This window comes from Protopterus annectens, chromosome 9.part0, assembly GCF_019279795.1.
Source record: "Protopterus annectens isolate FY-2018-M chromosome 9.part0, PAN1.0, whole genome shotgun sequence".
In the NCBI taxonomy this organism is placed as follows: Eukaryota; Metazoa; Chordata; order Ceratodontiformes; family Protopteridae; genus Protopterus; species Protopterus annectens.
Window position 1 is genome coordinate 722,302,004 of NC_056743.1, and position 15,769 is coordinate 722,317,772.

Here is a 15,769-nt window from a genome sequence, read left to right on the forward strand (position 1 = left end):
TATACCATGTGGACCTGGTACTCCAATTGCTTATGGGCCTAAGCATAAATGTTAATCTTCTAAAGTACCATCTGTCCCCAACACAGTTAATTGTTTTCATAGGATGTCACATAGACACCACCCATTAGATCATCAGCCTTCCCCATTCAAGGGTTTTCTCACTCCGACTTATGGCTAGGTAGCTATTACATCACACATTTCCACCAGCAAGATTAGTTCTATGTCTTCTGGGGATCATGTCTTCAATGATTCTAATCATAAGATAATAGGAAGTTACTAGGCTATTGGCCCTGCAGTTTGCAGCATTTTAAAAGAGAATGTTCAAATGTATTCATAAGATATTTCATTCACTTTTAAAATGCTGCAAACTACAGTCAGAGAACATTTATTTTCATAAGTGTTTGAAAGTTAAAAGGATTCCTGCGCTCTTGGAAATTTCCTACAGGTTTGGTGGTTGAATCTCCTTTATATAAAGAACTTATCAATTTATCAACAACATTTTCCATTGTATTCATAAAGAAATTTACAGTATTAACAGGAGGAAAGAATAAAAATTTGAGAGGGACAGGATCAAATCCCTGGAGGGGTGTGCTTATCCTACACCTTAGTCTTCCAATAGGAAGTATTCTCGCTATCAGGTAGCCAATGATGAGGAGGTTTTGGTGTAGGAGGATGAGTTTGACAATTATGAGCAGCCTCCCTTTGGTGAATGGTCCAGTCTGGAGCTTAAAAAGATTAAAGAACAGGATGGAATGGCAGCAGGACCCATCTCCGACACACAGAAATGCCTACCAACCCTTGAACAGGAAAAAACAGCGGGTTTATCTCAATATCAGCTATCCTCACAAGCAGAATTAGAAGTGGACTTGAATTTTTCTTTGAACAAGGACCTCAGGCTGAAAGTGGTGATTAACGAATCAGGTGACCTCACTCATAGTTGTGTACTAGGCTAATGGCCCTGGGGCCTTTACAAGTATAAAACACACCAATAATCCTGAATCGACTGTATAAGACAAAAAGTGGTTCCAAGTCACCAAGGAAGATAAAAAAATCTTTATTCCAACAACAGATAGTTAAGCGCTTTCGTCTACCAGTATAGACTTCATCAGACAAAATTGTAATGGCACCACTCCTATATTTATACTACCCTTAATTGTCTCAATCAATCAATAAAGTTGAAAATATTTAAAAACATCTGAACAAAATTAATTAATTAATCTATCACACTAATATGTGCAGTAACAGTGTTAATAAAATTTAAAACACTTCTATGTTGACTTTAAAGAGTTTTTTATACATAAACAATAAATTGTTAAAAACTTGATAAAATTGCTTTGTACAAAAAATTGTTATATATATATTTATGTATATGTGTTGCATTTAATAAATATGGACAGGAATGAAATTTTTTATACTTTCCCTGCTTTGTCAACTAAGATAGCTTTAATGCTAATATATTCGTTCAAACCAGGGAAAATGTTAGCCTTTAGTCTCAACTGCCATCTCACTTCCCTATAAAGTAATATATTCTTCAAATCACCCCCCCTAAAATCATTTTTGACCAAGTCAATAATCCCAAATTCAAGGCCTTTGAATGAACTACAAACGGATGAATGTTTGTAAAGGGCACTGGTTTCCTTTTTAACTCTAATGCCATTCATATGTTCATAAATCCTATCCTTTAGTGCCCTTTCAGTTTTCCCTACATAAAAAGACAAACATTGTGTGCAAATAGCTAAGTAAACTAACATCTTTGTGTGACAGTTACCCTTACAGAAATAGACTATACTTCCCAAACCATTGTTTAATTTTATAAATTTTTTATAAATATGGGTACATTGTCCACATCTACCACAGGAATTAGCAGCTTTTTTGATGTTACCATAACTTCCGTCCCTCTCGAACATTCTTTTAAAATTAGTACCTATCTTGTAAGTAAAATGGGGTCTATTACCTACTGCTTCATGTACTTCCTTGTTGGTCTTTAATATAGACCAATTGGTTTCCAAAATTTTGGTAAATTCTTCAGAGAAACCATTAAATTCAGTTATACATGTCCCTTGGTAGTTTATTTTTTCTTTATCAGGTTCCTCTATTTTCTTAAAAGGTTTACCCAGTAGTGACTTAAATTTCGTCCCCCAACCATTGTATACTTCCTCTAAAATTCCACCGACCAAAGCTTTCGGATACCCCCTCTCTATAAATTTTTCACCTAAGAAAACAAATTCTTTGAATAAGTCTTCAAAGTCTGAAGTCATCCTTGCTAACCTTACAGCCTGCCCTTTAATCAGGCTCCTTTTTTGGTGAAAAGGGTGATAACTATCAAAGTGTAGATACCCATTACACCATGTCTCCTTACGAAAAATCCTAGACTTAAAACCTTGTGCAACTTTGCTAACTGTGATGTCAAGGAAGTTAATACTTTTTTCACCAACAGTATGTGTGAATGATAAAAAATTGGTTGTGTTGTTTAAATAGACCATGAATTCCTTCAAATGTTCCTTTGTACCTTCCCATAAAACAAAAATGTCATCCAAGAACCTAAAGTAGCACTTGATGTATTTAGTATGTACACTGTTAAATATATATCTTTCTTCCCATTCCAACATCACTAGGTTGGCGTAGATGGGGGCACACGCAGCCCCCACAGCTACTCCACTCAACTGTTGGAAATATTCCCCTTGGAAGCCTATATAGTTATTATCTAGTACGACTTCCATTAGTTCCAAAATCAACAGTTTCTGGTCTAAGGATGCATCCAGATGTTTGTGAATACTGTCTTCAAAAAATTCAAAACCTCCTGACCGTGGGATACAGGTGAACAAATCCTTTACATCTATTGTTAAAAAATGCAATTTTCAGTCCACATATCGTTATTAATTTTACCAAGAAAGTCCCAGGAATCTTTAAGAATATGATTAATTTTTGTAACAATATTCTTAGTAGTTCTATCTATACAGACCGCCAAGGGGTGTGTTTTAGAATTTCTTGCTGAGACAATAGGTCTGAATGGTGGTTCAACAATAGATTTATGGACTTTAGGTACTCCAAAAAACTGTGGAATAATTGGATTAGGTTGTCTCAAAAAATTATAAATGGTCTTTTCCACTCTGTTGTCTAACAAATATTCATACAAGAGGGAATCAATCCTCCTGTAGGCTATTTGTATCTCATTGTGTGACACGGACGCGCATATATTAGTATCCAACAAGATTTTGGTGAGGACGTTGTTGTATTCCTCATTGTTGAATAGAACAACTCCCCCTCCCTTGTCGGGCTTCATAATTCTAATATAGTTCTGTTCTTTAAACTCCAATAATAATTTTTCTTCACCTTTACTTAAGTTGCAGTATTGTCTATCCTTTCTGTTTTTAGTGTAGGCTTCATAAATCTCATTCGTAACAATATTTTCAAAGGTAAATATAGCTGGATGTAGAGGGGGGTTGTAAGTACTACTCCTAGCCAACTCTCTGTTGAATGTGGAACCTTCAATAACTGATTTTTTGTATAATAATTTAAGGTTTAATTTCCTAAGATACATCTTGAGTTCTATCAAAATGTGGGCTAAGTCTCCATATTGAGATCTGACAAATTTAAATCCTTTAGAAAGTAGATTAAAGTGTTCAAAACCCAGAACAATGGGTGTGTAGTTAAAAATCTTAAAACCCCTCTGTTCAAAAATTATACCATTAACATCTGATGTTATAAGGTTTATCTGCCCTTCCTTCTCACATCCTTCCATCCATAATTGTTCCCATCCAAATGTGCTGGGGGACCTAGGTCGGATGGGAGCCTGGCCTTGCTTGCTAGGCGTTCTGATCTTCTGGGGCCTAAAAAAGTTTCATTGTTTTCAGAAAAAGAATCAAGTTCATCCATAACTCTATTAACATTACCCATACTGTGTACATTTCTACCTTGGGAATTAATCCTAGGTGAAATATTAGGTTCAAATGTATCATGATATTTATACTGAATCTGCGTTTTATTCTTGTCTTTAAAATTGTTGTTAAAAGGCCCTGGGTACATTTTACCCTTTGTATATTGTTCCTTGTCCCTTAAAAACTTCTTTTGTTTCCTAATGAACACCTTGTTAATCCTAGTAACTGCTCTATCTAAGACCCTATTATACAGATATTTATATTCATCAAATAATAAATCTCTAGAAATATCTACATTAAGTTTGTTTAAATCTGTTAATAAACTATTCAACACTGTCTCGTTATGTTTAATCAGTTTCTTGATCAACCCTAGACCACATTCATCAAAAAAATCGTGAAAATCTTTTAAAACAACTTCCGAGTAAAATATGCCAAAAGGGTATTTAAAAATTCTAAGTCCCTGAGAGACTATCTTATGACTAACACAACTATGCAGATAACGGTTATCTAATTGCAAACATTTGTATTTAAATAACTTTTTTCAAAAGAAAAAAATCATGTCCCTTAACGTAGGGAAATCAGTTCCGTTTACATTGTGTTCATTTGTACTATGTTCTGGGTGCTTTACAGAGAATGATAAGTTAAAGTCAAAATTTCTGTCCAAAACGTCCTTAAAACAAAGATAGTCTACATTGCTCAGTGGTGAATTGGGCAAGTTACCCAAAGCATTGGGAATAATAGTTGGCCCTTTAGAACAAGCATGGGCTTGTAGAACAGTACCTTTGTCTTTATTGTTAGGCTGCTGCAAAATCCGCACCTTTTGCCTTGCACTAGTACGCCGGACTTCTCCTCGACTGTGTGGGGATAGTAAAACCCCTTCGTTTCCATTACCTCGTACACTGTCAACGGCGTTCACCTTAGTTCCACAATGGCTCTCAACCCGTAAGCGTGGAGATGACGTCGAAAAAGTCGTCAAAGGCCAGTCAAGCTGATTTTGTGGTGCTAGAGCTCCCTCTATTGGTTCAGATTGACTAAGCAAGTCAATAAGCCTTGTGAGGTCACCCCTTAAGGTAGCTAGTTCTTCTCGTACCTTAACCACTTCTTGTTGCGTTTTGGTAAAACTACTCGGACTGAGTAGGATTTCTTGAGCTATAATTGTAGAATCGCTAGATGTTCCTTCCATAATAGTGGTACCAACAAAAACGAAAAAATGTCTAAGCCTCCCTCAGGCAACGAAGGGAACCAGTAAAGGCACAAAACACACCAATAATCCTGAATCGACTGTATAAGACAAAAAGTGGTTCCAAGTCACCAAGGAAGATAAAAAATTCTTTATTCCAACAACAGATAGTAAGCGCTTTCGTCTACCAGTATAGACTTCATCAGACAAAATTGTAATGGCACCACTCCTATATTAATACTACCCTTAATTGTCTCAATCAATCAATAAAGTTGAAAATATTTAAAAACATCTAAACAAAATTAATTAATTAATCTATCACACTAATATGTGCAGTAACAATATTAATAAAATTTAAAACACTTCTATATTGACTTTAAAGAGTTTTTTATACATAAACAATAAATTGTTAAAAACTTGATAAAATTGCTTTGTACAAAAAATTGTTATATATATATATTTATGTATATGTGTTGCATTTAATAAATATTGACAGGAATTAAATTTTTTATACTTTCCCTGCTTTGTCAACTAAGATAGCTTTAATGCTAATATATTCGTTCAAACCAGGGAAAATGTTAGCCTTTAGTCTCAATTGCCATCTCACTTCCCTATAAAGTAATATATTCTTCAAATCACCCCCCTAAAATCATTTTTGACCAAGTCAATAATCCCAAATTCAAAGCCTTTGAATGAACTACAAACGGATGAATGTTTGTAAAGGGCACTGGTTTCCTTTTTAACTCTAATGTCATTCATATGTTCATAAATCCTATCCTTTAGTGCCCTTTCAGTTACAAACATTCATCCGTTTGTAGTATAAAAAATTTCATTCCTGTCCATATTTATTAAATGCAACACATATACATAAATATATATATAACAATTTTTTGTAAAAAGCAATTTTATCAAGTTTTTAACAATTTTAACTTCTTCTGAATATTTGTTGCTATTTGAGTTGGCTAACAACAAAAGTTTAAGGTTAATGAAACTGGATAAAGGGGGTGGGGTGTTTATCATGAATAGAGAGAATTATTTAGATAAATGAATGTTTATTTGTAGGATTGTGATTTATATGAGGAAATTTCTTTTAATATGATATACATGGCTTACAAAAAAATTAATTATTTAATTATTTATTAAAAGATTTGTTCGACCAAGATGTAATAGGGACAGATTTATACAAATTTTTCCAGGTCAAATTTCCTTCTGTTCCTAGTATTTTTGGTATTCCAGAAATACACAAAAGTACTACTGATCCACCCATGAGGCCAATAGTTAATGCTGGGAGGTCCAAAACCCACCCCCAGGCAAAGTATGTGGACCTAAAAAATTAAATAAATGGGTGGAATGATTTAATTATTTATGCCAAGATTCTTGGGATTTCCTACTGAAGATTAAGGACCTGGATTACTAACAATTATGTTTTTCTCACTACTGATCTAGTAGAACTCTTCAATGTAATACCCCACCCTGTTAGTTTTGGCTTGGTTTGTGTGAATCAACCAATTCGAGAAATAGTGACATTCATGTTTTGGATATGTGCATGGAGACTGTTCTCAAAAACAATTATGTGTTTTTGGAGGGGTAATATTCCCATCAGGTCAAAGGTGTGGCCATGGGGGCCTCTTGTGCCCCTATTTTTGTTAACATTGTCTTAATCCAGTGGGAAAAACAGTTTGTATTCAATAATTCAGTTATCAAGTCTTGGAAATTATAGCTTAAGTATTTGGATGATTTATTTATTATTTGGGATAGTCCTAGTAGTGAAATTAATTCCACTACAACATTCCTTAAGTTCACTTACACTTTTGACCACCAGGTCATTCACTATTTGGATGTTAAATTATCTAAACGTAATTGTGAGCAATGTTTTGTTAGTAGCATATACAGGACCCCCCACTGTAATAGCTTTGTACACTATAAGAGTTATCCTCAAAACCAAAAAAGTGGTATAGTTAAAGGGTAGTTTATACATCTGCCCAGGATGGTCTGTGAGGATAGTGATTTTTTTTTTTTGTCAGAAAGTCAACATTTGACCAATATAATCCTGGCCAAGGGGTACCCTGCTCAATTGATAACTAGAATGAGATCTGAGGTGGTAAACAAGAGAGAAAATAGGATATTTTGCCTCTACTGAAGACCTCGCACCATTCAGTGTCTGACATGGTTGGTCAAACTTCTAATGTTAGAAATAATTATAATCTATCTTTTATTATGGAATATTGGTTGGAAGATCATGACATTAGAAATGTGATGTATAAGAATTGTTTTTTTTTCTCTTGTTTTAATATTATCGAAAAAGTAGGTGATAAGCCTTCTTTTGTTTAATAGAACAGGCAGAACCCAAAAGAACATTTTGGAACACAATGACAAGCTGAGTGTTTTAACAAGTCATAAATAATTGGAACTGTTAGATATGGTTTTTGTAATCAATGTAAGCATATACTGGTCAGTGACAAGGTTACTGTGAATGGGATTTCTATTAAAGCTGGATTCCACTGTAATTGTAATTCCCATGGGGTAATTTATCTGGCCTTGTGTCAGAAGTGCAATGGGTTTTATGTGGATAAAACCCAAAGAAAACTGATAAACGAGCATTTGCTGGACATTATAAAGAAAAATTAAAAAAAAAAATTCCTTAGCTAAACACATTGACTCAATCACTGATCATAATTTTCTTTTTTTTTGGTCTTGAACAGTTTGTCAAGAACCCCGGGGGGGGGGGGCTTGGGCAGATTTGCTTGAAGTTTCGGAGTTGCGGTGGCAACTCAAGTTAAATACCATGACCCCCCCCCCCCCCCACACACACACACACACACACACACTGGATTGAATGATCATTTATCTATTAACAGTATTTTAAAATTAAAATCTTACGATGGGTGGCACATTTTGATATGGGTCTAAATGGTTGCATGTGTTGACTCTTTGTTAGGTTTCTTGGGACTTCAGTATGTTAATTGTTAAACATGTAATTATGTTAAACAAGTGTAGTTTGGTCATGTGATTTGCAGGGAAGACTATTTAAATTATTTGAGTGGATAGTTTAACTGATTCTGGAGAAGTGTGGTCGATTACAGATGAAAGCGCTTAATCTGATTACTTGTTTGTTTTTAATTTTTTGTATGCTCAGTGATTTTTGTTGAATACATTTTTTATATTATTCATAGTCAACAGCCTCCTTTACTTGCAGCTGGGCTGAAATTTGGTAATTTGTCGAGTATGTAGTTGTTTACTTTCATTCCCGGTTCTTGGTTTCCTGTGTGTGTGTGTGTGTGTGTGTGTGTGTGTGTGTGTGTGTGTGTGTGTGTGTGTGTGTGTGTGTGTGTGTGTGTTGGTGTGTGTATATGTCTGTGTGCACTAAACATACACTGAAGAAGGATGGGTCTGTTGGCATAGAGAGTACAGTCCTAAATATAATGCAGGTGCCTAGAGTTCCATTACTAGACTTGACATGTGAGGAACCATATGGGATAAGAAGAACTGAGCAGCTGACTGCCAGCTCACGTATCTCAACAGAGGAACTGGGGATTTCCAGCAAAACATGATTAGGTAAAGATAAACACTGACTGTACCAGTCCTGTCTCCACTGTGTAATTTGTAACAGAGCAGTCACGGAACACAGACTCTACTAAGACTTGCATTTGCATGCACTGTACACTTTACATGAAGGAGTAGCCTCGGGAGCAGAAGCATAAATGAAAATCCTCACCAATTGAGGATTATGGCCATAGGTGTTCAATTTTTACATCTTCCCATTCCATTAATAATTGTGGCCACCAAAAAGCTAATATTCCTTGGAGTGATGCCCCTGCCCAAATGAAGTGATGTGGAGAGCTATGCCAGTAAGAAAGAGAAGCAAATGGGTCAACAGTTAATGAAGAAAAAAATGGTCACACTGGTAGTTGCAAAAATACACTGATGTTGGCTAAAAGCAGTTTATCTCCTTCTATTAGCAAATTAAAGCTATTACACATGTGGTTATGTAATCAGAAATTAACTTCTCCTTGCCAGGTTGAAAAAAGAAGCTATGTACTCACTATAACGTTTCATCTGTGTTGCCCATTTTCATTCTTCCTCAACTGTTGGGTTCAGATCAGATCATTAGATCTGACTCAGCTGCTGCTTCCAGACTGTAGAACACTGGAACTCTTGAGCTCTTCCCTTTACCCATAATACCCTAGTCACCTTATATAAGTCAGATTTAGTTTACTGCCCACAGACCTACAGAGTAGTGGAAAATAAAGAAATAATGGAATCTTGAGTTCTATGGAACAAAGGTGCCTCAAATAGCCTTTGATCTTTCCAGGAGTAAACCAAAGAAAGGGATTGGTAGGAGGGAAGTTGAGGAAGAATGAAAATAGACAACACAGATGGAACATTATGGTGAGTACATAACTTCTTTATCTGATGTTGTCATTTTCATTCATTCCTCAAGTGTTGGGACAGAGTCTCCAGCTACTTAATACCCAGGAGGACTCTAAGGAAGGATATTCCTGAGCACAGCTGAGCCAAAGACTGCTCTTCCCCTAGAGACCAGATCCAATTTGTAATGAGTAATAAAGGTATTAGGATTAGGCCAGGCTGCAGTTGCACAAATTTCATCAAAGAAAGTTCTAAACAAGAAAACTGAAGAAGATGCCATAGACCTGGTGGAACAGGTTTTGGTGGTATTGGTAAAGGCAAACATACTTTGTCATAAACAAAGGTAATACAATCAGTCAGCCATTTAGTCGAGGTCACATAAGAAACTGGTTTACCTAATTATGATTCAGAAAACAAAACAAATTGTTCGGCTTTTCTCATATCTTTGGTTTTGTGAAGGTAGAAAAGCAACTGTCTGTGAACACCCTATAGATATAACATATATTCTCCTTGGTTTGAGAAATTTGGAAAGAAAACTGGAAGGTTGATAACCTGATTAATATTGGATTCTGAGGTAAAAAGGAAGGATTGGTCCATAGAGATACTCTAGCCTTGTGAAAAATTAAATAAGGATGTTTAGAAGAGAGAGCATGAAGTTCAGACACTCTTCTGGCAGAAATAATAGCAATTAAAAAAGTAGTCTTCCAGGTCAAAAATTTTAGTTCAGACTTAGTTGATGGTTCAAATGTGGGCTGAATTAAGGCCTGAAAAACATTTAAATCCCAAGGAGGAGTAAGACCCTTTAGAGGAGGTCTAAGTAAACAAGTTCCTCTTAGAAAAGCTTTGCAAAGCTTGGAGGAAGCTAAGACAGAGTTATTTACTTCTATATGACAGTTAGAAATGGCTGCTAATTGTACTCTGACAGTTGAGAAGCTAGCCCATTCATTGAAAATTGTAGCCAAAAATTCAAGAATCTTAGAAATCTGTGCCGGAAAGGGATCTAAATTATTTTTATGTGCTCAAAAAATAAATCTTTTCCATTTACTTTTGTAAAGTTTTCTAGTGGAAGCTTTGTGGAATGATAACAAAATTAGGCAGACGGGGGGGGGGGCCTGGGCTGCCTAGTAATTAACAGAACTGGAGAAAGCATGTGGTCAACTTCAGGTCTGAAATGTCTGCATGAGTCATTTCTGTCAGGTGAGGCAGTAGGTTTTGAGTTGTATCCAGAATCCAGGGCAGATGTAGAAGATGAGGCCAAAGGCAGGGGAAACCAGATCAGACAAGGCCAGTAAGGGGCATGAGGATAACTGTGCTGTTCAGTCGAGATGCTTTCTGGAGAAATTTGGAAACTGGGGTAATTGGGGGTAAGCGTAAAGGAGACAGCAGGGCCAAAGGTGCAGTAGAGTGTCCCTCGGGAACTCCTCCACTGCGGGGGGGGGGGTCAGGGCAAAGAACCTACTGCACTTGTTGTTGAGGGGAGATGAAAAAAGATCACAGCATGGCTGACCCCATCAACAGAAAATCCTCTATGCCACCTGCATGTTAAGAGACCACTTACGAAGCATTAGAATAGACCTGCTTAACTTGTCTGCAATTACACCGGACTTCCCTGGGATGTGTGTTGCTATCAGAAAGACACTGGATGAGATCACCCATTGCTATACTCTCATAGCTTATCAACAAAGAGGGTAAGATCTGGTTTCCTCTTGTTTGTTGCTATACCAAACTACTGACATACTGTCCATCTGAACTGCAATAGTCCTGGTTGAGAGAGTGTCTAGGAAGGTTTTTCATGCTAGGATAGCTCTCATCTCCAGAACAGGATATATGTGCTGGCCTCTTTAAGGGACCATGTGCCTTGGACTGTTCTTCCTAAGAAGTGCCCCTCCACCCAATCTGACTGGTGTCTGTAGTCACTGTGGCCTTGGGTTGAGGGAGAACAAAAGGACAGCCTACCATTTGATTGGAATGGAGCCACCATAGAAGGTAATTTTTGCAAGTTTGCATTATTTTCATTTGACTGGATAATGGTTGTTGGAGAACAGACCATTGAGTTGCAAGTGTCCATTGAAAGATCCTTATATGGTATCTTGCCAGCAGTATAAGAGTGATTGCTGCTGCCATGGATCGCAATGCTTGGAGTATCAGATGAGCTGAAAGAGAAGAACTTTGAATGATTTTTTGGACCTGGAACTGAATTGTTTGAATCCAGACAGAGGGAGAGAAGCTATTGGAGTGACTGTACTGAACAGAGCACCAATGAATTCCAAAATGTGAGTTGGTTTGAGTTGAGATTTGTTGCAATTGACAGAAATCCCCAGACAAAAGCACAACTGAAGTAAGGGGTCCTGAGACTGAATTAGTTGATGCCGAGTCAGAGTGGTCAGAAGCCAGTCATCCAGATATGGAAACATTCAGAATCCATGCAGTCTCAAGTGAGATACAACTACTGCCATGCACTTGATAAACACCTCTGGGGCTATGGTGAGACCAAAGGGAAGTGCTCTGAATTGGTAATGACTGGCTCAAAGCCAGAAGCATCGCTATCTTCTGGATCATCTGTTCATTTTATGTGATAGTACACATCTTGAAGATCTATTGATCACGTCCAGGCATCCTTGAACAGAAACGGTAAAATGGACTGAAACATGACCATCCAAAACTTTGTATGTTGAACTGCTTGATTCAATTATATGAGATACATTCTTGGTCTTCAGTCCCCTGGCTTTTTTGGCACTAAAAAAGAATCTTGAATAAGTTCTGGATTATATCTGTTCTGCAGGGGCCTCCTGAATGACTCTTTTTTTCTGTCAGCTTGTTTATTTCTAGTGTTGCCACTTCCCTCTGACTGAGTGGAACATTGGGGATTTTGTTTGAAACTAGAGGAGGTGGATGGAAAACGGTATTGTATAGTTTCTGGATATTATCCTCTGCACCCATGAATCTTTTGTAATTTCTAAACAAGCTCTCTGGTGCGGGGACAGACAACCCCCGACTGTCTCCAGAGATGGATAGTCAAGCCTCCAATCAGAAGCACTGATAGGATTTGTCAAAAAAAGGTATCTCCGGATCCTTGGTTATGTGGACCACCTCTGCTGCAAGACAGTGTCTTCCATTTGAGTCTACACCCCCCCCCCTTGCCCCTGGAGGAACTGTCTCCACATGGATCTTGGAAGGGTCTCTGGGATTTTTTGAACTACATTTTCCATCCGCCTTGTTGGTTCTTAGAAAAGGTCATTGAGGGGTCTGCCCACAGCAGACAGGGTTTTTCCTTCCTGTTCACACCTAGAGAGTGTGTCTTTAACTTTGGGGCCAAACAAGGAGGTTCTGTCAAAGGGAGCATTGAAGAAAGAAGATTTGAAGGGTTCCACAAAGTCACATAAGTGAATCCAGGCATGTCTTCTGATGGAAATGCCTGAACCCGATGCCTATGAGGTACGGTGAACCACGTGGGAGATAAGCCTTATGGATAAATTTTAAATAGACTGAAGGACAGCCAACTGTGAGGAAACAGTATACCTACCTAGGAGGATATGGTCCCAGAGAGAGAGAGATTTGGAAAGTTCCCTGATCAAATCCCTCTGGAGTCACGTAAAATGTGACAAATAATTCAGCGACCTAGGGGCAAAGGTCACTTTAGACTAGACATGCTTCCCAAACTTGTCCAGCACCCTAGGCTCCATGTTAGAGGGGTGGACAGGGGATCTTTCTTCTGTCAGTTCTTGCTTAGTGGCCGCCACTATGACCATAGCATCAATGGGTACTCCTTTACTCCAGTGTGGTCTATCCTTAGGTGGTGCTAGGATTGCCTCAGTTGTGTCTGGCTCCTTACAAGCCTATTGAGAGACTAAATTAATGAGCTCATCAGTGGGCAGAGTCACCCAGGAGGAAGACAGGCCAGCACTGAAGGCCTCCAGGAAGACAGACTCCTCTTGGGAAGGTTATTGGGAGAGCAACCACCCCTTTGTTTTAGGAGTTCTAAGATGTCTCCAAAGGAGACATTATTGTGTGGTGATCTGGGGCACACTTCCCCTTCATCAAAGTCAGTGTCCTCAGTGACAGACTCTTGTGGAAAGTCTAAGTGCCTCCTTTTGTACTTCCTCTTCCGGGGAACCTCCTCGGTGGGATGCCACTGGGAGTTATTGGAAGATATAACTATACTCTGCTGGGTGGCCTGGTGACTGGTCCGGACTGGATGTCCCAGTGGAATGGATGACTGAGGCTCTGAATACAGAACTGAATGGGATTGGGGAGTCAGAGCTGAGGAGGGTAGAGAAGTCTGGGTGCTAGGACTAGAACAGGCTCTCTCCACCACCTTGAAGGCAGAATGCTTGGGAGAAACAGAAACAAATGGATCCATCAAGGCAGGATTATGGATCATCAGCTCCCACTGCCCTGCAGGCAAATTATCCGAGGAGGGAGTCGAAGCCAAGCTATCCAATGCTGAAGCTCTGAGCGGTAGAAATGGCTCCAACAACTTTGGAGTCGAATCTAACACTGTGGAGCCAGTGCCTAAGCTGCAGCTCCAAGAGTCATCCTGCTCCAAAGTACTCAGCACCATACAGGTCAGAGATGCCATCGGAGTCAGCCCAGAGATGCCATCGGAGTCGAAAATGCCAACATCTTCAGATGCAAGGCAGGTGACTCCAGGACTTTCAGATCTGATGACTCCAAAACCAAACATCAGATCAGAGATGGAGCTAATATTGGAAGTGTAGTACTAATAAGGGTCTCTTGACCCAATGGGCTCTGCACCAGAAGAACTCCTGTTTGTATCCGCATCTTGAGAAACCTCATCATCCTCATCACATCTTCCACATCTGGGGCTCTGAGGCTTAAATAGATGAGGCCATGGATGAGGGTGATGGGCGTCAAGAGGTAAATGGGATCTGACAGAAATTGAATTGAGGAAATGGGTGGGGGATTTTTTCTATCATCTGATTTTTCTCCATTCTATCCCAAATTTTTAATACAAATTTTTTTTGGGTGGCAGGGTGGAGGAGAGTAGAAGCTGGTGTCCTTTCAGGAGATTACTTACGAGAATTTTTTTTGAATGAGAATCTTCTTTTTTCTCCAACCTCTTAGGGGTTCGAGTCCCAGAGACCACAGATGAAGGTTTTGAAGGCAGCAAACCCCTAAGCATTACTTTATTTTTATAATCAGTTAAAGCACGGGAGTTAAATCCCTTACAAATGTTGCAGTCTGAGTCCAAATGAGAAGGTCTTGAACAGTAAACGCACTTGGAATGTGTGTCCAGATATGGAATTTTGTGGCTGCAAGCCTCACCTTTTTGAAAACATGATGGTTTATCAGACATTTTTATCAGTACCGAAAGGAATGAAAGCATAAAGAAAACTTTTTTTAAATAGCAGAAAGAAAAGAAATTACCAACAATGATAAATTGTAAGAAAGAGTACTAAGAAGTACTATAGAGGGAAAGAATAACAGTTTGGCAATTGAGAATACTCTGAGTAAAAAGATAAGATTATAATTTTAGAAAAGATAAGATTATAAATTTAGATATAATATGGTTAAAGGGAGAAAAAAGAGAGAAAGGTGTAATAACTATAAGAGTTATAGAAAGAACAGCTAAACTCACAAAAACTTTAAAGGCTCACTTGAGAGTTTCTTAACCCACATCCCAATTCTGTTGCAGCAAACGATATCTAAGGTATGTAAGGTAACTGGGGCATTATAGGTAAAGGGAGGAGCTTGAGAGTTTCAATGTTCTATAATCTGGAAGAAGCATCCAAGACTGATCTGAGGATTGGATCTGAACACAACAGTTGAAGAATGAATGAAAATGACAACATCAGATATATTGTTATCAATTCATAAGGATGTTTATTATCTACAACCATATTTACTATTGCTTGTGCTGGGAGTAATGCAAAATTATCAGTAGGGGATAATGTGATGAGAGATTATTAGTAGGGTAGAGATTTATGGATTAAAATAATGCTGACAGCATTGTGTCTAGGCTGACCACAATATATGTAGCCTTTGGTGTTTTTTTTTTTTTTTTGTTCCTTCACTCTCCAGAAAACTTGGGTATCCACGTACCAGCTGAGTGTCTTGCATGCTTCACTGGTTCTCCTACCCACTGGGAGGGGGGGGGGCTGGAGTCAGGGAGACAGGGGTTGTACACTACAGGCGTTGAGGAGGGAAAAATTGGTCAATGCTTCCTTTTCGCCATATCCATAGTGACAGTGTCACATTTTATTTGCAAATGAAAGCTTTGCTATTAGTTTTAGATTATTTTACATGAAAAATAAAGACTACTGTTTTACACTTTAAAAGTACAGAAATGCACTACTGATGAAATCACATTTATAGAAAATAT

At 38.1% G+C, this 15,769-nt stretch overlaps 1 protein-coding gene across 2 annotated transcripts in view; it reads right to left on the bottom strand.

Moving 5' to 3' along the window:
• Positions 1–15,769, bottom strand: part of LOC122811483 — a 1,134,152-nt gene that overhangs the window by 78,261 nt on the left and 1,040,122 nt on the right. The window lies entirely within an intron of this gene.